This window comes from Heloderma suspectum, chromosome 4, assembly GCF_057233095.1.
Source record: "Heloderma suspectum isolate Gila_16-S chromosome 4, 16-S_ref, whole genome shotgun sequence".
Lineage (NCBI taxonomy): Eukaryota > Metazoa > Chordata > Lepidosauria > Squamata > Helodermatidae > Heloderma > Heloderma suspectum.
Window position 1 is genome coordinate 250,879,817 of NC_139461.1, and position 25,682 is coordinate 250,905,498.

Sequence of the window (25,682 nt, forward strand, 5' to 3'; positions counted from 1 at the left end):
GTAATAGAGAGAGAAAACACACACAGCACCCTTGGCCACCTTGCAGTGATTAGGTAAGCTCAAAAACCAAAAGGAATTCAAAATTCTGCCTCAGAAAAGTAGAAGCCTCAACACAGATGATGCTGTTGCCACTTGCAGGAGCAGTGCAATAAACCAAAAACCCTTAGGAAAAAAGAAGGAACCTGTGCTACAATCCCTCCCAATAGCCAGCCCTATCTGTGAGAAACTGCTGGAAAATTTCTCCTCCCCTAGGAGAAATTTGGTGAAATTGTCCCCCCAATTTCTCTGCCCACAAATATGCTGGAGAATGTTGAAAGGCCATTTATGCACAGCTCTACTAATTACTGAAATTCTTATGACAGAGTGGAATTTAAAAATGCAGGGAGTTGGGCTTTTTCTTTTTCTTTTAATTCAAATAGATGATGTTCACACCTTCACTTGTCACTAGTGAATAGCATGGGCATGGAAGAAGCCCAGTGCCGGTATTAGGTTTCTTGAGGTTGGGCTTCACCCACACTTGTTGCATATCTTTGTGGCCTGAAGGCTGTTCTTATCACTAGATGCCGACCAAGCCAGAATCCCAGGGTTTGTTACTCCTGTCCATAGGCTTCTCTGTGTCCCTTCTCTTGTCTCCCCTTATTATTGGGTAGCCTAAAGACTGAAGGCAAAAGGAGAAGGGGACGGCAGAGGATGAGATGGCTAGATAGCATCACCGATGCAATGAATATGGACTTGAGCACGCTCCGGGAGAGAGCGCAGGACAGGAAGGCCTGGCGTGCTATGGTCCATGGGGTCACGAAGAGTCAGACACGACTGAACAACAAACCACTGACTGCCTTAGGGAGCAAATCTATTGATTGCACCCGTGGCTCAGAAGCCTCTGAATTAGGCGGCTTCTGAAATTCCTATGCCTTGTCAGGCTGAAGCCGGCAGGGCAGGAGCAGTGGCAGAGGTGATCTTCACCTTCCCGCCCTCTATTCTTTGCTTTTTAGCTAGACGGGTTGTCAATATCTACACGGGTTTTGTCAGTATACAGACTGCCTAGTTTCTCTCTGTGGTCACCAGGAAAGGAGCCAGTGTGCTTTGCCCAGCATGGAAACACTTCTGAATAACACCTGGATTTTATATTTTCAAAACTGGGAGATCCAATATTTCTCCCATTCTTGCTCACAATAACCCTAGCTCCAGGTCCAACCTTACCCTGAAGAGCCTAGTTTGAATGTCTGCAGACCTCTCCTCCCCCACTTCATCTTGGAACTCTGAACATGCAGACATGGTGACTTCACCATTAAGTCAGGTTTTCCCCTCCCCTATTCTCCTTGCCCCCCAAACCTACTTTTTGGAACATCTTGCTTGATGAAGAGATCTGGCTATCTCAAAAACTTGCACATTTTTTTGTAATCTTTTGGTTGGCCTAATAAAGGTATTACACTAATAATATGGATTTTGGAAGTGTTTCTTATAGCGGTCAGAGATGGACAGAAGCTTCTGGAAAGTCCACAAAGCATAAAGGTAACCTCCCTGCCTGCTATTTGTCACCCCCCAGCCCCAGCGCAACTGGTATTCACAGGAAAACATCCGCTAAACCTGAAGGTTTTAGTTATTTATCATAAATAGTAGCCATAGACAGACCTCCGGAATGCGCCTAATCCGCTTTTAAAGCTATCTAAGCCAGGAGCCATCATCACATCTTGTGTGACAGCGAATTCCCTGCATTCCAGTGAAAGCGGCACCTGTGGAATTTCTGCCTGGTGCTACCCCGCCCCCAGCTTAGCCCCTCCCTCCGTAGCAAAAGCAAAAAAAAAAAAAGTCACCGAGAGACGGGGGGGGGGGGGAGCCAGTGCCGCGTGAAGCCCTCGGCAGGAGGATTGGTCGCTCTCCGCGGCTCCTCCCTCTCGCACCCTCCTGCCTGCCTCAGGTTGTTGCTGGAAACCAGGGGCTCCCCCGTTCTTCCTTCTCTTTCAGCCCGGCTGGGGAGAGCTGGGAAGATCCCAGCCGGGAGGCGTGGACGTGGAGGAGCGAGAGCGCACAGGCGTGGAAGGGGGACGCTCCCACGCCGGCCCTTTACTCCTCTGTTCACGCCAAAGGCCAGGAGAGGCGGCGAAGCCGGAGCGAGCGCGGCTTCCCCTCGCCAGACAGCCGGCGGGTAAGCGAGCGCCACCGCCACCCTTCCTCCGTGGTCCGCTTCTGTTTCAGTGTAAACAGAGCAAAGGTAGAACGACGCCGGGAAGAGGAGGAGGAGGAGGAGGAGGAGGAGGAGGCTTAAAGGAACAGCTCAAGCGTCCTCTCTTTAAGGGCCCCGTTCAAACGAGTCTCTGCAGTTTCCTCCTTATCGGCCCGCCGTTCTAGGGTGCGTGCGTGTTTCGCGGAAAGTTAGATAAATCGGCTTTGGTTAGGACGTTGCAAAAATAAGCTCACAGCCCTCATGATTTGCAGCTCCCAGTGATGCGTGAGGGCTGCGAGCGCCCTAGTTCTGATGAGGTGGTAAGCCTGTGCCTAGGTGCTTGTCCCTCCCCAGGCTGCAGATGAGGGCTTCTGCTGTGGAATGTTCTTCTGTGGAAAAAAGCGATTCCTGCACCCAAAACACTAGCGCGTGAGGGAGAGAATGCTAGGATGCTCCTCCCTAATAGCTAGTTTTCTGCGTGCATGGGGTTATTTTGTATGGAGCGTCCCATTCAGAGAAATATTTGCCCTACGGTATGAAGTTTTACAGGTTTACCATTGCATTTTCTATTTTTGGCAACTACATCATACCACCAATTTATCTTTAGGTGCACACTGGTTTATCTACCCTAGATGCCCAGCCTCAGGCTATTCAGACAGGTTGGCATTTATTTATTCATTCATTCATTTATTTATTTGTTACATTTATGTCCCACCCTTCTTCTGAGGAACTCAAGGTGGCGTACGTGGTCCTCCTCCTCTGCATTTTATCCTCACAACAGCCATGTGAGGTAGGTTAGGCTGAGAGTCAGTGACTGGTTCAAAGTCACCCAGTGAGCTTCACGGCTGAGAACTAGAACCTGGGTCTCCTGAGTCCCAGTCCAACACTAACCGTTACACCACGCTGTAGCATGTGGAGCCTTGTGTTCATCTGGAAACTTCCGATCTCTCTTCTACCATATTATCTTGGCCTCCAACTCTTCTCCCCCTATCCCTGGATGTTTATCAGGTCAGTATTTTGGCCTTTTCTATGAGAAAATCAAGGAGAAGAAAAAGAGGAAAGAACCTTTCCTTTGGAAATTCAGGATGCCATTTTCAAAACCTGTTCTTAACAGGTTTCTGTTTTTCTCTGCTACCTGACATATCCATGCTGGGGTTAATCTGCTGATCTTTTGAGCATGCATCATTTTGGATTCTGGCATCTCCATAGCAGTAATGTCTTTTTTCCCCTCGAGTACATGGAGAAACTGTCTTTAAAATGTTTCTTTGATATAAAGTTGTCTTCCTTCGAGTTAAGAGGCTCCCTAAACAAGATGAGGTCATGTATATCACTGGAACCTCCTGCTTTGCCAGACTAGAATTTGTGCCAGGGAAGTTTAAACTGGCTGTTCTCTCTAAGAAAACAAAAAGGAGAGTGAGTGTTGCAGATGGATGAGTGCAATGGTAGCATTAGCTGTGAAAGGGAAGACATAGTACCCTCGAGACTCAAGACTGCTGGCATTGATTTTTAATGTGTAGTTCCTGCCAGCTGAGTGAGTTGGAAGTGAGTGGCACGTCACTTTGTGGGGTGATGAAATGATTCCTGTAAGGATGATGAGCTCTAGTAAAAGTGGAGAGAAGTGTATAAGAATCCATGTTTGGTATAAAGAAGCTCGTAGGGCTGCTGGGCATTTTAATAGTAACCTGATAAAGGGATGTCGAAAAAAGCAGATGAGAGGTTGAACAGGCAATACGTTAAATGCGATCTTCCCTCCATCTTTACACGATTATGTGCTGTGATGGCTTAGGAACCTAGGAAACTGCCGTTTACAGAGTCAGACCATTGGTCCGTCTAGCTCAGTATTGTCGACACTGGCTGGCAGCAGCTCTCCAAGGTTTCTGGCAGAATTCCTTTTCAGCCCAACTTGGAGATGCTGGGCATCAAACCTGTAACTTTCTGCATGCAAAGCAGGTCCTGAACCACTGGGCTATGGCCCTTCTCAGAGGTTTCACAGAGGTTTCAAATAAAAACAAAGTAAAGACTTCAGTCATTTTCTTTAGCGAATATTAACATGCTCCGTGATCTTTTGAAAACCCGGTTGCCATCCATAATCCACCGTTCCCTTCAGCTGAAAGTAGAGATGGAAGAGGCAGTTGTGCCACACAGAGATGGGGGTGGTTCCAGCTTGGATAATCTTGGAGTGAGTGCTAATTTTATATCAACATACTTTGTAACGAGCAAAGAACTTCAAAACGCAGAGTTTTGTTGTAAGGAACACTTTTTCCATGTTGTTGCTATGCTGCATGTGTTGCCTAATGCTACAAGTCTATACACACTTACCTGGGAGTAACTTCCATTGAACTTGGTGGGGCTGACTTCTGAGTAGACATGTATAGGAGTGCACTGTAAAAGACTCTCTTCTATTGAAGCCCTTTTATATGTTATAGCAAGTCCTGAAACAAAAAGTGATATGACCAAGCAGAAGCATGCTCAGTTTTCTATGAAGCTTTGAGTCTACTCCTGTCATGATGCTGAACTTGGTTCTTCATTCCCAGTTCCTTATTTGTACGAAACTTTGAAAGAGAGCTCAATATTGTGCAGTGTTCCGAGTATTATTTATGTATCTTTAAACTTTGAGCACTATGAATGGAAAACTGGTCGGCACTTTATAAATTTTCCATGGCTAGATGCAGCTACTGCACTTTGTATCTGCGAGGAAGAAAGAGACCTGCAAGAACCCACCTTGAGCCAGACCAACCTGAAAAAAAACCCCAGACCTAGTGGCATGTGTTATGACACTGGAGGAATGTTCTCCATCAAGGCTTGTTGACAATCAAATGCCAAAGGCTGTTACCATAGAATTGTCTTGAGATAGAATTGTTTTGAGATAATAGTCTCTATCTACACAAATGAGGAATTTCAGGTTGTTTCAGGCATATCACCCTGCTTACTATCTTGATTCATTCATAGGCCACTGTGTTTCTCCATGACACTTTGAACTTTACCCAACAGCAATAACAGTCTTGCTCACATGGAGCCAGTTTGTAAGTCATGCTGCAATTCCTGGATTGTTTAACCCAGGAATTGCTGGAGATGAGTGAAGTGACGAGCGTGCTGCCTCCCACGCACTCGTCATTTCCACTTTCAATTAACCACCCAGGAACTCCCCATTTCTTGGTTGTTTCATGAAGTTTGAACTGGGAAACTCTGGGTTGTTTATATATTAAACAACCTAGAGTTAACCCAGCAACAAACCATGGGCAATTGTTGGGTTGGTTGTTTAACCCATGAACAATCCGTGCAGAGCCATGGCTAAAAGTGGCTTTCTCTTTCTGCCACCCACTTTTCTCTCTCTTCCTCTGTCTTCCTGCCCAGTGGGCTTCCAGGGAAGGGCCAGATTGCTCTTGCCAGAAGTGTGAACTGGTCACATGCAGAGGGCTTTTGAAATTAGGCAGCGTGAAATTGGACTGAGGGCTGCACGTCGTCGGTGGTTGCCCACCCTTACCATATGCTGTTGTTATTGCTGAATGCTCTCATAAGCATGTACTTGAGCATGTGGTCCATCTGTGATTATTTGCACTGTGAAAGAGCCACTTGCCCTATATAATCTCTCTGATTGTGTGACCAAAGGCAAGAGAAAGGTGAATTGGGGAGTTATCACTGTAGTTATTCTTGGGTTCTCCCAGCTTGACCTACTGGCTAGAGAGTCCCTGTTCTGAACAAGTTCAGAATTGGATTTTAATATATAGTATATCAGCAGGCAGCCATGCTCTAGCACATCTCCTATTCAGTCAAGATTGAAAGCTTACTCTGGGGGCTATTGTGCTGTCTGTTGTACATCCAGTTAAAGGCACTTGCTTTATATGAGCTGCACATTTTAATGAGTGATTTAGAATACAACAGCCATTTGTGTTGCTATAACTCATTTTGGAATCTGGATTGTTTCATTTTCTGATGTTTTAGCCATCTCAATGCAAATTTGATTGGTTTAAGCACTGTGATAGCACCCATTGGCCTCTAAATGAGTTCAAGGTCCCTTTATACTAGCTAGTGAGGCAGCTCGTACATTGTAAATCACAAAGGAAGATAACTGCTGCCAGTGTAGAAAGAGGGTTCAGAGAAAAAAAGGGGTTGCCTGAGGTTCCAAGTGGCACTTCCGAATAGAAGTCAAACTCTGACCTTTCCAGTCCTGGGGCAGTCCTACCCTCCAAATCATGTTTTTCTATATCTGTCCTGGATCTGTAGATTCCTTTCCTCTCTCTTCTGAAACATCAGAATGGCAAACATTGACTGGGCTCACACAACATGACAACCCACATTCAGGGTTGAGTAAGGCTTGAGTGTGGTTTACCATTGAACCATGGGTTGTTGTTTTTTGCGAACCCACCATACTAACAAACCATGGTTGTTAACCATGAACAACCCACGAAGAGAACCTATGGTTTATTGTTGGACTGTGAACTGTGGGTTGCTCATGGTTAACAAACCATAATTTGTTAGTGTGGCTGGGTTTACATAACAGCAACTCATGGTTCAGTGACAACCCACACTCAACTTTTCTCAAAAATGAATGTGGGTTATTTTGTTGTGTGAACCCAGCCACTGTGTGTCCCCCATGAAAGAAGGCTTTAGTCCTTCTTGAGGCCATTGATTTTAACTTATAGCCTGTATATGGAGTTTGGCTGTATAGCTTTAGCTGTAAAATCCATGCTTGTGTGGTTTGATAGAGAGTATTGTCGTCTTCATGAAGAACTGTCTATCTTTTTCTCCCATAGTCATCACGTTACAGTCCTGGAAACAGATATTTTGTCATTCAGGTCCCTATGAAAAGGCACATTTTCCTTCTGGCTTTATTACAAGTCTTAGACACTGGCCAGTCTAAAGGTAGGATATTCTGAATTTCTCAAACATTTCAGTGGAGCAGAGTATTCCCATCATGGCCAAAGTTGTTCTTGTTACTTTCAAGTGCAGTAATCAAATTGTTCATCATAACTGATGTTCGAATTACGTAAAAAATAGTAGGGAGAAGGCTGCCCATTGCTTTCCCTCCTTCAATACCTTTGGAGAAACAGGTATTCTTAGAGACCCTTAAAAATAACATGGTGGCCGAGTTCTCTCTTTGCTATCGCAAGGCTAAGCTGTACATAGCGGTCAGTGGTGAATCAGAAGCTAGGAGCCAGGAGCTGAGCCAGGGAGTTAGAGCCCAGGACCACACAAATACACCAGAGTGAGGAAGATCATGTTGCTCAGGCAACATCCCAGGAAACCTTTTATGGGCCTTCCTATTCAGAAGAGCCCAATGGACAGCCTAGGTGGGTGCAGCCAGTCTAGAACCTAAGAAAACGTCGCTGTCATGAAACCAAAGATTCCCAGTTCCAGCTCCATCAGTACTTGGAAGTTTCACTAGTGCCCCTGCTGAATGGAGTAAGAGAATCTGGCATGGGAAAATCACCTAAATCATCAAGGCTGCCTAAGAAATCTGTAGCAGAAAAAAATTTTACTTGTGTAGCACAAAGGAATGAATGCAACAGTTTAGTGCATTGGGCACCCGATACCACTTGCCTGATCCCTTGTTTTATATCCTATCTGTCCAGTACAAAAAGAGAGCGAGGACTATGTAATCACTTCAAAGTAGTCTTCTGGCTATTTTTTCGGCAACTGGAATCCATGTGTGAATCTGTCTATTGAATCTGCCCCCTTATGGCCTCTAATTAATGTGCTGGGCCTTTTTCCTTTTTGCAAAGAGAAATGAAAAACAGAAAACTGACTGTTGGCTGCTGTGGATGAAAGTGCCTGAATTTCAATCCTGCAAGCAATTATGCTTTCAGAGCTATCAGTAATCAGATGCAGCATCTCTTTAAAAAAAATTCCAATCAGGATTCTTTTTAAGGTAATATTTTTCTTTGCTGTATCTCCTGTGTCCTCCACTTGTACAACCCCACAGCTTTTGCTCTGGGAGCCCTGGGAAGCTATTCTCACTGGAGTATAAACCACAATTGATATCTGCAAAAATAAAAGCTCCAGAGGCCTCATCATCTATACCAGTATCTTGCTGATTTCTGTAGTATCTCATATCTACATTAGAGATATACTTCTTGAATGCCTGGCTGTTTTTAAGTCCAGACACCATGTGCTTATTGCCTGTCAATGGTGGCCAAACAATGCATATACCTCATTGCTAATTTCAGTTAAGGCTTAAGATCAGGTTTTGAAGATAGTCCAGCACCTACCGGGTGATCAGGTTTTAAACATCAGGCTCTCTAATAGCAGGCTCAGGTGGTGAGTGGTGTCAGACAGGATTATAACCAAAATGGGACCACTGAGAAACAAGAGGGAAGTATCAGCATGCTTGGAGGAACCCCCAAGGGTTGCAGAAGAAAAAATCTTTAGAAAAAACACCCAAATAGGCATGCGCACACGGACACTCAGACAGCCAAATGACAACTGAGTGTGCTCAGTGGTCACAGAATGCTGAGTATCAGGTGGGGAGGCTGTAAAACTGGGAGAGAGGTAGGAGAATGGAGTGTCCTGGAAGATGGCATGCCTGATCATGAGCACTACATACTGCAGTATTTTGTTGCAAGTCTCATTTGTTAATTGCAATAAGGGTTACATTTGGGCCAGTGTTCAGCCCTAGAACCTGTTTTCTGTGGCAGTATTTAACTGTAGTGCATGTGGAGTGTGATAACTCTAAATGCCTCTGAGCATATGGAGAGTACATTTGTCTCACTGGGACATATTTGGGAACAGGTGGAGGATGTGGCTTCCAGAAGTGCTTGAGCCTTGAATTTTAGTTTTGTAGATGGGGAACTGAAGCTGATACTGAGGAATTTGCTCAAAACTTCCAAATGCATCTGTTTAACAATGTAGTCTTGAGTGCCAGACAGGGTTGCACATTTTCACTTACCGTGGTGAGTGTGCTGCTGCCCTCTAGTGAGTGTGATGTTCCCCAGCTTTTCTCCCCACCTTGGCAGTGTAGATGGGGCAGGGAGTATCTCTGGAGTTTTAACATCCCCCTCCTCACCTGCGCCAAAGTTGAGAGGAAGGCTGAGGGTTGTTTGGGTTGCCAAAGTATATGAAGGGCCTCAGCAGCACAAGGCCAGACTGGCAGTCCCTTGCCATCCTTTCCAGCTCTGGAGCTGGAGAGCTTGGCAGAAGCTTCTTTGGCAGCTGCATTGCTAAAGTGCCTGGAGCACCTCAGTCTTTCAGGGCCAAAACAACATGCTCCCACCATTGTTTCCAGCCCTCCACTCGGAACTGGGGATGGGAGCACAGGCTTCCCTGTGACCTCATGTGGAGCACAGTGAGAGATCAAGGGCAAGGAGAGGGGCAAGGCCCTGGGAGTGACTACAGGTTTTGGCTTGGCTACCAGAGCCAGGCATAAGTGATGGGCTCCTTGTCCCAGAGATTTGAGACCAGATCCACATCTAAGTGTGCATCCATATGGTGGGGTTGTCTTTCACGATAAATGCTGATTTGATGTGCCTGACACTCGCAAGCCACACTTGAATTATACCTATCCTCTGGCTGGTTCTTGCTAGTCCAGGCAGCAGACCATGGACTAGTGGGATCACTGTCTGCTTGGTGGTGATGAGTTCCTTTTTCCTGTGCTACCTCCTCCATCCCAAACACACATTCTTGTTTAGTGGTACAATTAAATCTATCTTCTAGATTTCTTCAACTGAGTGGGAGAAATTGGCATTCATAACTATCTTATCTTCCTAGGTTCTGCAGAGGCCAGAAGGCAGCAAACATTTCTTTTAAAAAGTCTAAGGAATGGAAGGATAATGAAGGTCTCTAAACAATGAAGTAGTTGACATGTATCTGTGCCACCTGTCACTCTGCACAAACATTCATATTATGTGGATTATTTATAGAGCATGTCTAGAACTAGCCATGCTCAGGCAAGGGTGTGGGTGAGGCCAAAGTTATGACAGTTGTGATGGCGGGGGGAGACATGGTGTGCGGGTTATTGGGAGACAGTGAGGCAAAGGGAGGGATTTACACCTTACACTTGAATTTCCCGTATCTGTGTATACACAGTGTATACTGTGTATACTGTGTATACACTGAATTCATTCCAAAGAGACAGAGAAGTAAAATTCGAAGAAGTCAGGACCAGTGAAGAAGGTAAGGCTTTGATCTAATCTTTTTAAATACAGCCAAAGTAAGGAAAGGCATGTGGTTCTGTAAGGCAGCAACACATGAAAGGTATCCACTAAAGAAGCACAATAGAGGAATGCTCCTATAACACAGATGAGAGATTAGATAAAAGAGGAACAAAGAGAATGGTGATGGGTACACACAAAGAGAACCAGCCTGAATCAATCTAGCTAGCTGTTATATTCTGTGTGTCAGTTGTAAGGAGAATGCCTAGTGCAATTGAAGTGGCTCCAGATGAGGTTCAAATGAGATGTGACGGGGTAGCCATACTTGTTGTTTATGTGCCTGCTCCATTCGTATATAAAGTGGGGGGGGGGGTTGATCTGATTTTAACATCAAATCTCCCTGATGAGGCCTGCCTGGTGCCAACATTGTCATCTTTTTGGCACCAGGTTAAAACCGCCTTCTTCTCTCAGGCATTTGGCAATGTATAATGAGTTTCTTGATTGTTTGGCTGATATGTTTTAGATATGCTGTTGTTGTGCATTATTTGTTCTATGTTCTTACTTGAATGGTTTTATATTTTATATAATTTTTGTGAACTGCCCAGAGTTCAGCTATGGGGCAGTATAGAAATATAATAAATTAACAAATTAATGAATTATATTAGCAGAGACCCTATTGGGGTCACTGGGGTGGGGAGGAGCTTTTAGCAACCTCAAAACAGGCTATCCCCTGTGTGTGCACATGCCCCCATGCTTGCATGAGCATCTGCCACCCAGTCCCCAGCCTACACCGGATGTAGCCAGTAGGACCAAAAAAGTTATAAGCTGATAGAGCATTCTAGTTTTAGCATTTGTTACATAGTGGGTGTTTTTGTTTTACTGCATTTTAATTCTGTTTTAATGCAATATCTCAATTTTGATAGACAACACTAAAGATGCTTACAATTGTTGTTGTTCAGTCGTGTCCGACTCTTCGTGACCCCATGGACCATAGCACGCCAGGCCTTCCTGTCCTGCGCTCTCTCCCGGAGCATGCTCAAGTCCATATTCATTGCATCAGTGATGCTATCTAGCCATCTCATCCTCTGCCGTCCCCTTCTCCTTTTGCCTTCAGTCTTTCCCAGCATCAGGGTCTTTTCCAGAGAGTTTTCTCTTCGCATTAGGTGGCCAAAATATTGGAGCTTCAGCTTCAGTATCTGTCCTTCCAATGAGCACTCAGGGTTGATTTCCTTTCGGATTGACTGATTTGACCTCCTTGCAGTCCAGGGGACTCGTAAGAGTCTTCTTCAGCACCACAGTTCGAAAGCATCAATTCTTCGGCACTCAGCCTTCCTTACAGTCCAGCTCTTACAGCCATACGTTACTACTGGGAAAACCATAGCTTTGATTATATGAATCTTTGTCGGCAAGGTGATGTCTCTGCTTCTTACTATGCTGTCTAGGTTTGCCATAGCTTTCCTCCCCAGGAGCAAGCGTCTTTTAATTTCATGGCTACAGTCACCGTCTGCGGTTATCTTGGAGCCCAAGAAAATACACAACTATAACTGCTGCAGCCATTGTGCTGAATATTATGCAATGGCTGAAAGATGCTTAATGTAAAGAACAGAATAAAAAGTTGTTTACTCTGATTTCTAAGATAGCCGAGGAGCACATTTTAACAGTATTTCTTAACATGAAATGAAATACATTCATGTCTGAAAAGAATAAACACCGACTCTCTTCTGTTGTTTGTTAGTTGTATACCCATCACTATGATCTCTCTACCCTTTTATGACTGTGATGAATAATCTTGCAGAGAAGTTTGTGGGGGAATCTATCCATACTGTAATTGATGTTGACTTTGCTATGGCTCAGGACTGCTTTCCACATCATGCACACACTGGGTATGCAGCAGTGCATATGCCTGCTGTGTTTCTCCCAGTGTTGGGGTTTGCACAACATGAGAGTGACTAATAAACCATGGTGGATTGTTAATCAGCCATGCACGTGCCGACTCATTCCCCTAATTATCCTCGCCAAGGGGGTTGTTGTTGCATGCGAATCCAGTGAGGGTGGCTGGCTGGGGTGGTTAACAACTCACCCAGAACCCACACTCTGTTGTAGGGTTGCTGGGTGGTTAACCACCCCAGCCAGCCACCCTCACTGGCTTCAGATGTCATGACAATCCACACCCAGCAAGGATAATTAGGAAAATGAACCAGCATGTGCATGGGCGGTTAACAAACCACTGTGGCATGTGTGAACTGGGCCATAGTGTGAAAGCCATACTTGTCTCTTTACTGATCCTTGATGCCACAGAGGTCAGTGGTTGGCCTTGAATTGCCACAGCATGTACCTGTGGGTAAAAAGAAAAGACATGTAGCTCTTGCATGTTAGAAAGAATGCTGCTGGTACATGCAGTAGACAGGGATTTCACAAAGTAATTTCTGTAACCAGTGAAGCATTCCTGAGATTTGACCAACACCATAGAGTAAGGGTAGGGAATGTGTGGCTCTATAGATGTTGGTGGACTGCAACTCCCATCAGCCTGAGCCAGCATAGCCAGTGATGAGGATTGTGGGAGTTGCAGTCCAGCAACATCTGGAGGGCCACACATTCCCCATCCCTACTATACAGAGAGAGGCTCAGTTTACAAATCTTGTAAGTCATCAGTGGTATTTGCAATGGACAGAGGAGTTCTCAAAGATGAACTGGTAGCAGAACATGTCAAAAAGATTGCCCCCTCCCCCTGGTATGATGTGTATTACAGTTTGTTAACTTCTGCCAGGAACAACGCAAATATCCTTTGTACAACCCAGTGTGTGCATTCAGTTTATGCTGCAGTTTACAGAAAGGGTGCCAAAGATTTATCAAACCACTTAGGCTGGAGTAGTCCTATTTAGTTTAGTAAGGGAACAGTTTTTATAGTGCCCCAACTCCTTGTGTGTCCTCCATTCAGTGTAGCTATCATGCAATTTTGGTAATGGGAAGAGGGGCTATTTTGTGTGTTTGGGTTGGGAAGATGGAGGGGTTTAGCTGTAATTGTGTAATGGCACAATTGTACATGTGTAGCATTGGCTTCCGTGGCCATTACTGGGGGGAAAAACCTGTGGTAACTAGGAGACTACTTTAGATTCTGCATTTCCCAATGTGTTTTTAAAGATGTGTGTTGGGGAGCAGCCATAACATGATGGAAGTCTGTCATTATTGTTATGCCATGAGTCTTTATAAATTACGTTTCTCTCCACATGTCTGCACACACACACGCACACACACTTCAGCTTTCTCTAATTTAAATCCAAGACAACTTGTAACGCTTCTTTAAAAAAACATTTACAATAGTGAAACCAAGAATTAAATAGAAATATTATCAAAACAGATTAAGTCTTGTAAATTTCAGTTCAAACATGGACTGAGAAGGGAATATTGGGAATTGTAGGACTTTTTTGTCTAAACATGCATAGGATTGCACCTTTAGAGAATAATCAAATTTAACAGGATATCAAAAGGTAACAGGAAAATGTATCCTCATCATTGGAGTATGGGTATAACGTAACCTGAATACTTGCAGAGGAATCTATACTAAGCAATTCTTGCAGGACTAAATTTTAATTGAATATATAATAACATGAAAATATTTTGAGGAGGCAAAACACTCAAACTCTGTTCAGATCCTCAGAAACAGTCAAATTTATTAACAGATTCCAATGTATAGTTTCTTGCACCAACTGCATTCTGATCCCCCCCCCCTTTAAAAAATATAGCGATCCCTACACTGGATAGTGTCTCCATGGTGACTGTAATGCTTCTCCACTGGTTTATATATGTTCAAGTTTTCAATGTTTTATTGGTGTCCATTTTGTTGAAATGTAATTATGGTAGCAGATGTTCACAGATAATGTTCAACAGTAGTGAAATTTGTTCTGGGTCTATATGAATTTTACAATGCAGTGGAAACTAGTGTTTCTATTTGAAGCAGTGTATGGCACATCAAGGTGACAGATGAGGAGAAGGCCTTGGTGGAAAGGAAAGTCCAAAACTGCACCAGAAATAAAGTGGAACCAAACAAGGGTTAAACTCATGAATATGTGACCCAAACTACTGCTTCCTGTGACAAAAGAGCTATTCCTTAAAGTCATTGCCTTGTCTGAAAATACCAAAGGTGGATGATTAATGCACCTGGAACCTGTGTGATATACTCTGAGTTGAAGACTATTTGTGTTCTCAAGCTGCATCTCTAGGGGTGTAATTCCATACGTACTTACCTGGGAATAAGTTATGTTGAACTCGGTAAGGCTTACTTCTGAGTAAACATGTATAGGATTACAGTCTAGATTTCTTAGTACATAGCTTTTTTTTTAGTTTAGACACAAATATTCCCACACAATATTTTTTAGACATGGTGGTACTTGAAACTTACAAAGCAGTTGTACATCTCAAAAAGGGATTATGTGTCAGAGTTGGCTCCCAAGTCCCACTCTGCTTTGCTCTTCCCATGTTTCTGCATCCATCTTTGTGCCACAGACTCTCCAATTCTCTGCTATCAAATAAGGGAAAGTTCCTGTATTTTATTTTTCCAGTTGTTTCCTAAGCATGATTGTTGCACCTGGTTACAAATGGTAAGTGTAATGTACAAATGGAAAACATAATATATATTATGTACATGGGTTACTTCTGTGTTGGTATGTGAATTCTTAATCTTATCCTGAAACCTGACACAGTCATGGTGCTATGGATGCAATCCATGTATACATACAGTCAGGGCCGGAAATACTGGAACAAGGATAACTGTTTTGGCAGTTGGCCTCTGTACACCACCACACTGAAGTTGAAAGGAAACACATCCAGATGGGACTGGCCAGGACTTTCAGATGTAATTCAAGGGGTTTGACAAAAGTGGGGCACTAACCATTCAGGAAGGACAGCCAGTGGCATACACACACACACATCGTTGGTGGCTCATAAGTAATGGAACAAACCAATATCATTTCAAACGTAAGGATCGCCTTTAATACCTGGATGAAAATCCTTTGCAGTCAATGACTGCCTGAAGTCTGGAACCCATGGACATGACCAAATGCTGCGTTTCCTCCCTCGAGATGCTTTGCCAGGCCTTTACTGCAGCTACCTTCAGCTGTTGCTTGTTTGTGGGTCTTTCTGCCTTCAGTCTTGTCTTCAGTAAGTGAAAAGCATGCTCTGTTGGGTTGAGATCAGGCGACTGACTTGGCCATTGAAGAACTTCCCACTTCTTTGCCTTGATAAACTCTTTGGTATCTTTTGCTGTATGTTTTGGATCATTATCCATCTGCAATATGAAGCAGCATCCTATCAGTTTGGCAGCATTCAGCTGAATCTGAGCAGAAAGTATAGCTGTATACACTTCAGAATTCATCCTGCTGCTTTTATCAGCAGTCAGGTCATCAATAAACACCAGTGACCCGGTTCCATTGGCAGCCATACATGCCCATACCATAACACTGCCTCCACCATGTTTGACAGATGATGTGATATGCTTTGGATCATGAGCTATTCCTTTCCTTCTCCATACTTTTCTCTTCCCATCATTCTGGTACAAGTTCATCTTGGTTTCATCAGTCCAAAGAATCTTATTCCAGAACTGGGTAGGCTTTTTTAGGTGTTTGCTGGCAAAGGCTAATCTGGCCTGTCTGTTCTTGAGCGTTACCGGTGGTTTGCACCTTGTTGTGAAGCCTCTGTATTTACATTCATAAAGCCATCCCTTGACTGTAGATGTTGACAATGACATGCCTGCCTCCACAAGAGTGTTCTTGACCTGGCTAGATGTTGTGAACGGGTTCCTCTTCACCATGAGCAGAATTCTGCGGTCATCCACCTTAGTTGTCTTCCGTGGTCTTCCAGGCCTTTTGCTGTTGCTGAGCTTTCCAGTTAATTCCTTCTTTTTCAGGATGTTCCCAACTGTTGTGTTGGCCACTCCCACTGTTTTTGCTATCTCTCTGATGGGTTTATTTTGTTTCTTCAGCCTAATGATGGCCTCCTTCACTCGCATGGACACCTCTTTGGACCTCATGTTGGGAGTTCCAGGGAACAGCTACCAAATGCAAATGTAACACTCAGAACCACCTCCAGGCCTTTTCTCTGCTTGATTGGGCATGGGGTACCCAGGAAACTGGCCACACCTGGCCATGCAGCTGCTTGCCAGCCATTCGTTCAATTACTTATGAGCCACCAACAATGGGTGTGTGTGTATGCCACTGGCTGTCCTTCCTGAATGGTTAGTGCCCCACTTTTGTCAAACCCCTTGAATTACAGCTGAAAGTCCTGACTTCGCTCCCATCTGGGTGTGCTTCCTTTCAACTAAGTGTGATGGTGTACAGAGGCCAACTGCCAAAGCAGTTATCCTTGTTCCAATATTTCTGGCCCTGTCTGTATCTTCCACTGATGTCACCCACACATACCTGATACAGGTATATGGCCGCCCGCATTGCTTCTGATATGGTGAATGCCCAATAAAAACTGAAAATGCACCCCAGAATCCTGTTTCTTATTCTTAGTTTATATGGGGAAGAGATCCAGCTCTTCCACCAAGAATACTGATTTATCCTCCAGCAGGACAAAGAGCCTTGTGCCACCTGCAGTGATTTGGCTGCAATCCTTTGCCTGCTTATTTGGGACTAAGCCCCATTGTCCTCAAGAGGACTTTCGTCTGAGTAGAAATGCAGAGGATTGCACAGTTAAACAGTGTTCTTTACGGTGATGAAAGTGGATTACATGTTCTTCTAGAACTCCCTTACTCATATACTGAGAGTATTCAGATTAATGTGCTCCCTCACCCCCTGTACACCGTACCTGTCCATTCATGCTTTTTCTGCTTGTGCACTGGATGGACTACAGAGGAGACAAGCTTTTTTTGGTAAGCATTTAGTGATCATGAATGAGTGTTGTTCTTTCTTCCCCATGACATATATGTTCTGGGTTTGTATTTACAATTCTCTTTTCATACTGTTGCCTAATCTGAGGCTTCTAGGATAATGGCAAAGAACAAAATAAACAAGAGCAGGGTTACAGTGGAAGGTCAAGACAAAGGGAATGCAGCCCCCTTCTCACTGTCTGTCTAACGCATGTTTCTAACTTCTAGCCTTGATTTGAATTCAAACATATCAAAAACAATTTTAAAGGACAAGTTCCTTGATGAAAGAGAGCTTGACTCCCTAACCAAGATATTATAGTGGTTAGAGCAGGCGTGGACAATTTCAGTGGATCTCGGGGCCACCCCCCCAACCCAAACAAATAGCTGCCAATGCCCTATTGAATTGGCTCCGTGGCAGCAAAAAAGATATGATTTGCTGCTGAAATTCAGTAGCAAACTGCTATGGAGTTGTTATCTGGTCAAATTTAGCTTGCTCTGAAGCTAAATTTGAACTGATTACCATTCCGTAGTCTGTGTGGAGAGGTAAAAAAGTTAAATTTGACCTAGCTCCCTCTCTGTAGCAGTAAATGGGAAGGAGTTTTTTTGCCCCGGTGAATTTTGGCAGCAGGGGCCACACACAGCCTGTGGCTGGCGTGTTGCCCACCTCTGGGTTGCATGTCAGACTAGGGCTGGGGAAACCCAGGTTCAAACCCCCACTTAGCCACAAAGTTCATGGAGAGGCTTTGGGTCAGTCTCTGTCTCTCAGCCTGATCTACCTCACAGAGTTGTTGTGAGGATAAAATGGAGTTGGGAAAAGAGGAGAACCATGTGCATTGCCTTGACCTCCTTGGAGGAAAAGTAGAATATATAAATCAAATTAAAAAATCAACCCTCCACCAGCCTCGAGGCTATTGGATGCTGGTGGCTCTGAAGTCAGTGAGGTGATGAATCTATTCCAGGTTTCTGTCAGAACACTAAAGGAGCTATCCAGAGTGCTCCACACCTTGGGTAGCTGCTTTAGAGTTCTGACTGAAACCCGGAGCGGATTTACCATCCTACTGACATCGGAGCCACCAGCCTCCACTGCTTGAGGCATATGGGTTATATTCCCTAATCTAATTGTGGCAGCGAAGGCTCCCTCAGCTTGTTTATGCTGGCTCCAGATTGAGTGGATTGCTGCTCAAGGAGACTCCAGGCTGCTTTAGATGTAAATAAATCAAGTTCCCAATAACCTATTTAATCCCTGTCAGAGGAGGTGATGACAGCAGAGCAGAAACCTGACAGGCCTTCGTTGAAAACTGCAGAGATTGCCTTAATCCTCAGTTTTTCAGCCAAAGGGGAAGTGCAAAGGCCCAGTGCAAAGGCCCAGCAAACGTAAGGCTGCAGGACTGGAAAGTTGAGTTCGGAGAGATCCTGCCAGCTCTGTGGGCAAATACTTCCTTTCTGCTGAGCGAGGCTGAACTATTTATTCTGTACAGCACTAAGTCCCATAGGCTGAATGAGAGAGGACCCATACATACATTCTCTAAAGGCAAGCATGTTTGTGTTTAAGGTAGCCTGTTGCATTTAAAGGAGAAGTTATTTGGGGCTTTAAAAAAGAAAAACTCTTGCTCTTATCAAAAGAAGCAATTTGCTTTCAGAGGGGAAAAAAACCTCATCCCCTATTAGCAAGCAGCATTCTCCCCAGCATGAAAATAAAAGTTCCACCCCAGCAAGTTCTACCTTAATTCCAGTCCTGACTCCATCTGAACCTCTTTCCCTCTGTATCAATGCATCTCCCTGGGCACTAACAATAGTAGCACTTTTCTGTGCTACAGTGAGAATGTAGTGCTATCCACAGCCTTTATTGTTGCACAGTTTCTAAAGAGCTGTGGTTACATTGTGATGCTTTAAAGGCATTGACTGTACAAGCAAGTACCTTCCCAATCCCCCCAACCCCCCCCCTCCCATATTTCCAGTTGGAGCCAGCAAGGAATTCTGCCAGGGGTAGAGAGATTCAGTGTATTAAAATGAAGGAGCCGTTTTCAAACTTTAAGCTTTGTGGCCGTCCAGGGGAAAAGGAGATCCCTCAGGAATGTTTTCAGCTTTATGAAAACATGAATGAGAGGGAGCAATTTGGAAAACAACAACGTAAGCAGCATGGGTTCCGTTCTAAGCTCTTAATCTATCCTAGCCTCCTATTATGGATGATTAATTTATACAATTAGTAGTGTTGTGATAATGAGCTAATGGTGTCTTTGTTGCCATCCTCATGTGAGAATAGTTAATTGCATATTGCACAGTTGTTCCCAAAGGCTTTAACACAAGAGTGTTAAAGAGAAGAGTGACTTCTAGTGATTATAGCAGAAACAATGCTGCTGATGATTTGTGGGTTATTTGCATACCAAGCAGCAAGGTATACAGCAGAAGAATTATGTGCTTCCCATAAATTCACACTCAGAGACTCCTAAGGGTACCCACAATAGCCTACAGATGCTAATATTGCTCTAGATGCTTCTTACATTACTTTTAGGGTGACTTACATGTTTGCTATTTCTAGTGTTGCAACCATCCAGGTTCCAACCTGACACAACTTCTGTGACAAGCTCCTAGGTCCACTTGAGTGAATGCTGAAAGCACTCTACCTGAGTAGAAGTAAATATTTAGAAGCAAGTTTTTGTTGTTGTTCAGTCGTTCAGTCGTGTCCGACTCTTCGTGACCCCATGGACCATAGCACGCCAGGCCTTCCTGTCCTGCGCTCTCTCCCGGAGCGTGCTCAAGTTCATATTCATTGCATCCGTGATGCTATCTAGCCATCTCATCCTCTGCCGTCCCCTTCTCCTTTTGCCTTCAGTCTTTCCCAGCATCAGGGTCTTTTCCAGGGAGTTTTCTCTTCGCATTAGGTGGCCAAAATATTGGAGCTTCAGCTTCATTATCTGTCCTTCCAATGAGCACTCAGGGTTGATTTCCTTTCGGATTGACTTATTTGACCTCCTTGCAGTCCAGGGGACTCGTAAGAATCTTCTCCAGCACCACAGTTCGAAAGCATCAATTCTTCGGCGCTCAGCCTTCCTTATAGTCCAGCTCTCACAGCCATACATTACTACTGGGAAAACCATAGCTTTGATTAGACGGACCTTTGTCGGCAAGGTGATGTCTCTGCTTCTTACTATGCTGTCTAGGTTGGCCATAGCTTTCCTCCCAAGGAGCAAGCGTCCTTTAATTTCATGGCTACAGTCACCGTCTGCGGTGATCTTGGAGCCCAAGAAAGTAAAATCTGTCACTGCTTCCATTTCTTCCCCTTCTATATGCCAGGAAGTGATGGGGCCAGATGCCATGATCTTCGTTTTTTTAATGTTGAGTTTCAAACCAGCTTTTGCACTCTCCTCTTTCACCCTCAACAAGAGGCTCTTGAGATCCTCTTCGCTTTCTGCCATTAGGGTGGTATTGTCTGCATATCGGAGGTTGTTGATAATTCTCCCAGCAATCTTAATTCCGACCTCTGATTCATCCAACCCGGCATTTCTCATGATGTACTCTGCATATAAGTTAAATAAGCAGGGTGACAATATGCAGCCTTGTCGTACTCCTTTCCCAATTTTGAACCAATCGGTTGTTCCATGTCTGGTTCTTACTGTTGCTTCTTGACCCTCGTACAGGTTTCTCCGGAGACAGGTAAGGTGGTCTGGTACTCCCATCACTTTAAGAATTTGCCACAGTTTGTTGTGATCCACACAATCAAAGGCTTTAGCGTAGTCAATGAAGCAGAAATAGACGTTTTTCTGGAATTCTCTTGCTTTCTCCATGATGCAGCGAATGTTGGCGATTTGATCTCTAGTTCCTCTGCCTCTTCGAAACCCAGCTTGTACTTCCGGTAGTTCTCGGTTTGCATACTGCTGAAGCCTAGCTTGTAGGATTTTGAGCATCACCTTGCTGGCATGTGAAATGAGCGCAATGGTGCGGTAGTTTGAACACTCTTTGGCGTTGCCCTTCTTTGGAATTGGAATGTAAACTGACCTTTTCCAGTCTTGTGGCCACTGTTGAGTGTTCCAGATTTGTTGGCATATTGAATGCAGCACTTTAACAGCATCATCTTTTAGGATTTTAAATAGCTCGGCTGGAATACTGTCATCTCCGCTAGCTTTGTTGTTAGTAATGCTTCCTAAGGCCCACTTGACTTCACTCTCTAGGATGTCCGGCTCAAGTTCAGTGACCGCACTATCATGGCTATCAGGGACATTCAGATCTTTCCTGTATAGTTCTTCTGTGTATTCTTGCCACCTCTTCTTAATCTCATCTGCTTCTGTTAGGTCCCTGCCTTCTTTGTCCTTTATCATGCCCGTCTTTGCACAAAACGTTCCCTTGAGATCTCCAATTTTCTTGAAGAGATCTCTAGTCTTTCCCATTCTGTTGTTTTCCTCGATTTCTTTGCATTGTTCATTTAAGAAGGCCTTCTTGTCTCTCCTTGCTATTCTCTGGAACTCTGCATTCAGTTGGGTATATCTTCCCCTTTCTCCCTTGCTTTTCGCTTCCCTTCTTTCGTGAGCTACTTGTAAAGCCTCATCAGACAGCCACTTTGCTTTCTTGCATTTCTTTTTCTTTGGGATGGATTTCGTTGCTGCCTCCTGAACAACGTTACGGACCTCCGTCCATAGTTCCTCAGGCACTCTGTCTATCAGGTCTAATCCCTGAAATCTATTCCTCACCTCCACTGTATATTCATCAGGGATATGATTTAGGTCATACCTGAACGGTGTAGTGGTTTTCCCGACGTTCTTCAATTTAAGCCGAAATTTTGCAAGAAGCAGCTCATGATCTGAGCCACAGTCAGCTCCAGGTCTTGTTTTTACTGACTGTATGGAGCTTCTCCATCTTTGGCTGCAAAGGACATAATCAATCTGATTTCGATATTGACCATCTGGTGACGTCCATGTGTAGAGTCGCCTCTTGTGCGGTTGGAAAAGAGTGTTTGCTATGATCAGCATGTTCTCTTGGCAAAACTCTATTAGCTTTTGTCCTGCTTCATTTTGTACACCAAGGCCATGCCTGCCTGTTATCCCGGTGATTTTTTGACTTCCTACTTTAGCATTCCAATCCCCTATGATGAAGAGGACATCTTTTTTTGGTGTTAGTTCTAGAAGGTGTTGTAGATCTTCATAGAACCCATCAACCTCAGCTTCTTCGGCCTCAGTGGATGGGGCATAGACTTGAATTACTGTGATGTTGAATGGTTTGCCTTGGATTCGTACTGAGATCATTCTATCATTTTTAAGATTGTACCCCAGTACTGCTTTTCCCACCCTTTTGTTGACTATGAGTGCTACTCCATTTCTTCTAAGGGATTCTTGCCCACAATAGTAGATATGATGGTCACCTGAATTAAATTCGCCCATGCCTGTCCATTTTAGTTCGCTGATTCCCAAGATGTCTATGTTCAATCTTGCCATCTCATGTTTGACCACCTCCAGCTTACCTTGATTCATTGATCTGACATTCCAGGTTCCTAAACAATATTGTTCTTTACAGCATCGGATTTTCTTTTCACCACCAGACACATCCACAGCTGAGTGTCCTTTCGGGTTTGGCCCAGCCGCTTCACTCTTTCTGGCGCTACTTGGAAATACCCTCTGCTCTTCCCCAGTAGCATATTGGACACCTTCCGACCTGAGGGGCTCATCTTCCGGCGTCATCTCTTTTAGCCTTGTGATACGTTCCATGGGGTTTTCTTGGCAAGAATACTGGAGTGGGTTGCCATTTCCTTCTCCAGTGGACCACATTTTGTCAGAACTCTCTGCCATGACCTGTCCGTCTTGGGTGGCCCTGCACGGCATAGCTTATGGCTTCACTGAGTTACGCAAGCCCCTTCGCCACAACAAGGCAGTGATCCATGAAGGGGTAGAAGCAAGTTATTTAGAAGTAAATAACTGGTGCCCCCTGTCAGCCTTGTGACACCCAGTGCTGCTGCCCTAGGCAAGGTGCCCTCTGATTAGGGTGGCCATGTGTCCTCTTTAACAGAGAACAGTCCTCTATTTGAAGGCATCCACTATTTTAAGGGTTGTCTATACCAAGTCCAGTATACAGATGAATAACAATTAGAAGGAAGAGCTACGCCTTGATGCTGCCCTTCAGTAGCACCTGGACAGCAGATTGCGCAAGGCACACACAGGTCCCCTGGTCACATTCTTCCACACTGTGGTGAGATGTACTGTATGTCTATTAAAATACTTATTTCCAAAGTTGCATCAATACCTATAAATTAGCATATGCACATTTTATGCACATTGCTGCACATTTTGTCTTCTTTTGGGGTGAGGCATTTCCTCTTCTTTAGAGATACGCAAGTGGCCACCCTAGTTGTGGGTCCCCAGCTGCTGCTGTTCTCCCATAATCTTTCAAGGCAACAGTGGGAAGGGTTCCCTTTTTATCCCTCTGAAATACCTTGGGGTGGACAGGGCACAGTGTGCTGCAGACCTAAAGGAAGTGATTCACTGGCCCATGTGGGCCCAGAAGCATTTTGGGAAGGTGAAGATGACAGGTGGCTGGAGCCTTGGCTGGTACAATATTTCCCTTCACTTTCAGTGTGCTGGAGCTTCCTGCAGCCACCACTGCCTCGTACCATATCCTGTTTGGTCTGGGCTACAGGTGTCCAGGCTTTTGCCCTGATGACACATGCCTTGCTATTAAAAGCCTCTGGAGTATCTGAAAACCCAATGCCAGTTCAGTTTGCCACCTTTTCATCACATATCTAACACACAAAAATGACTTTATGTGTTATTTGCATTGTGTGTTTATGTGTATAATCATTTATGGTACAGGATCATAGCTATATGCAACTGGGAAACAACCAAAACTTCTGAGAATTTTGTTACTAGTTACTAAATGCTACACCCAAAATGCTGATCAAGTGGCAACTATCTATCACTTCTAGTTCCCAGGCCTGGATCGTAGAGCCCATTGGTGGAATGGAAGGGCTTTGGATTCCTGCATTGAGCTGGGGGTTGGACTTGATGGTCTTCTAGGCCCCTTCCAACCCTACTATTCTATGATTCTATGGATGCATCTGATATGCTCCTGGAATGCGCTGTTTCAGGGCCTACCACCAGCAGAAACATGACCAGCGATACTCCTACACCTGCAGAACTTTCCATGGGTGTAGCAAGGGACTCCTGGGAGAGAGAACAGGCTGCTCCACCAGCAGAGGCCCTCTCTGAAGGTAGAGAGGCATTTCTACCCCATCTAAACCCATCTCAACTTTGGCAGGGGTTAGGTCGGCAGGAGTTAGGTTTGCTCTGTCTGAATGGAACCACTTTTTATTTGAAGAAAAGATATATAGAGAGAATAGTTACACTTCCTAGCTGGAAACTTTGCATCTAGCAAAAGTTTCTCTCTGTACAGTCTTCCAAAAAGAATCAAATGGTCAGAATGAACCATGGAAAACCCTATTGAAGTCCTTTTTGCTAAATAGTGTGCCCAAACGATATAATAGCTTCTACTACTGAAACTCTATTTTTTATTTATTTACAATATTTGTATGTTGCCCAATAACAGTGTTTGCTGAGGAGCGTACAACAATAAAATATTAAACTACAATTGCAACTGATCAACAAACAAAAACTCAACGTCAATCCTTTTAATTTAGCTTTGAGTAATAAGATAGTGTGTCCAGGAATCTCTGCTGGAATGGTCTAGAACAGGGGTAGGCAGCCCAGTGCTTTCCAGATGTTTTGGACTACAACTCTCATAATCCCTGCTCATTGCCTATGCTGGCTGGGGCTGATGGGAGTTGTAGTTCAAAACATTTGGAAGGCACCAAGCTGCCTATCCCAGATCTAGAAAATGAAACACCACGTAATAGGTCCCTAATTCAGAACCCAGTTCAAAACACTGTGAATCTATTTAGAACCCCAGGTCCATAATTATCAAACACTGATTTAACATTAACTCATCTGAAGATGCATCGCCCCTGCCCCCAATTCAGAGAATTAATTCAGGCCACATTGATTGGGCCAAATTCCTCTACAGAAGGAACTGTGGATAATTTTGTAGAAATGTGTGCCCTGTTCGCAGAATTTAAGCAACCCCTCCCCAAAACAGAATAGTAGTGAGAAACTGTGTAGATCTACACCAGCCTTCCTCAACCTAGAACCCTCAAGATGTATTGGACTGCAACTCCCATAATCCCTAGCCATCATGGCCAGATTGGGGGAGGCTGATCTGCACAGTAGATTAAACTGTTGTTTTTTTCCCTCCCTCAGATTTATTCATATCCTGTTCTTGTGCTTAGTCTACTTCACACTCACCCACTCTTCTTCCTCTTTGAAACTCTCGGATCTCTTGTTCTGAGGCAGTCTCCCACACAGGCCGCAGCCTTCTCTATGTGCGACCAACTGTGACTCTGGTGCCCTTGACAAGTTAGCAACAGTTTAAAAAGAAAGAGAGAGAAGGTGTTAGCCTTGGGAGATTAGAAAGATGACAGAACACAAATCCATCACAAAAGTTCTGTTACTTCAAAAAAAGATGCAAATTAAGGTTTGCTGCTCCTTTGTTCTGCCTCGGGTCCAATAAAAAATAGGATGAACCAGGATAG

General features: G+C 44.3%; 1 protein-coding gene across 1 annotated transcript in view; it reads left to right on the top strand.

Moving 5' to 3' along the window:
* Positions 1 to 1,845: 1,845 nt before the first annotated feature.
* CDK18 (cyclin dependent kinase 18) overlaps positions 1,846 to 25,682 on the top strand; it is a 122,823-nt gene continuing 98,986 nt past the window's right edge. Inside the window, exon 1 of the mRNA XM_084848335.1 lies at positions 1,846 to 2,146. The gene's annotated coding sequence lies outside the window, so the exon portion shown is untranslated. The remainder of the gene's footprint in view (positions 2,147 to 25,682) is intronic.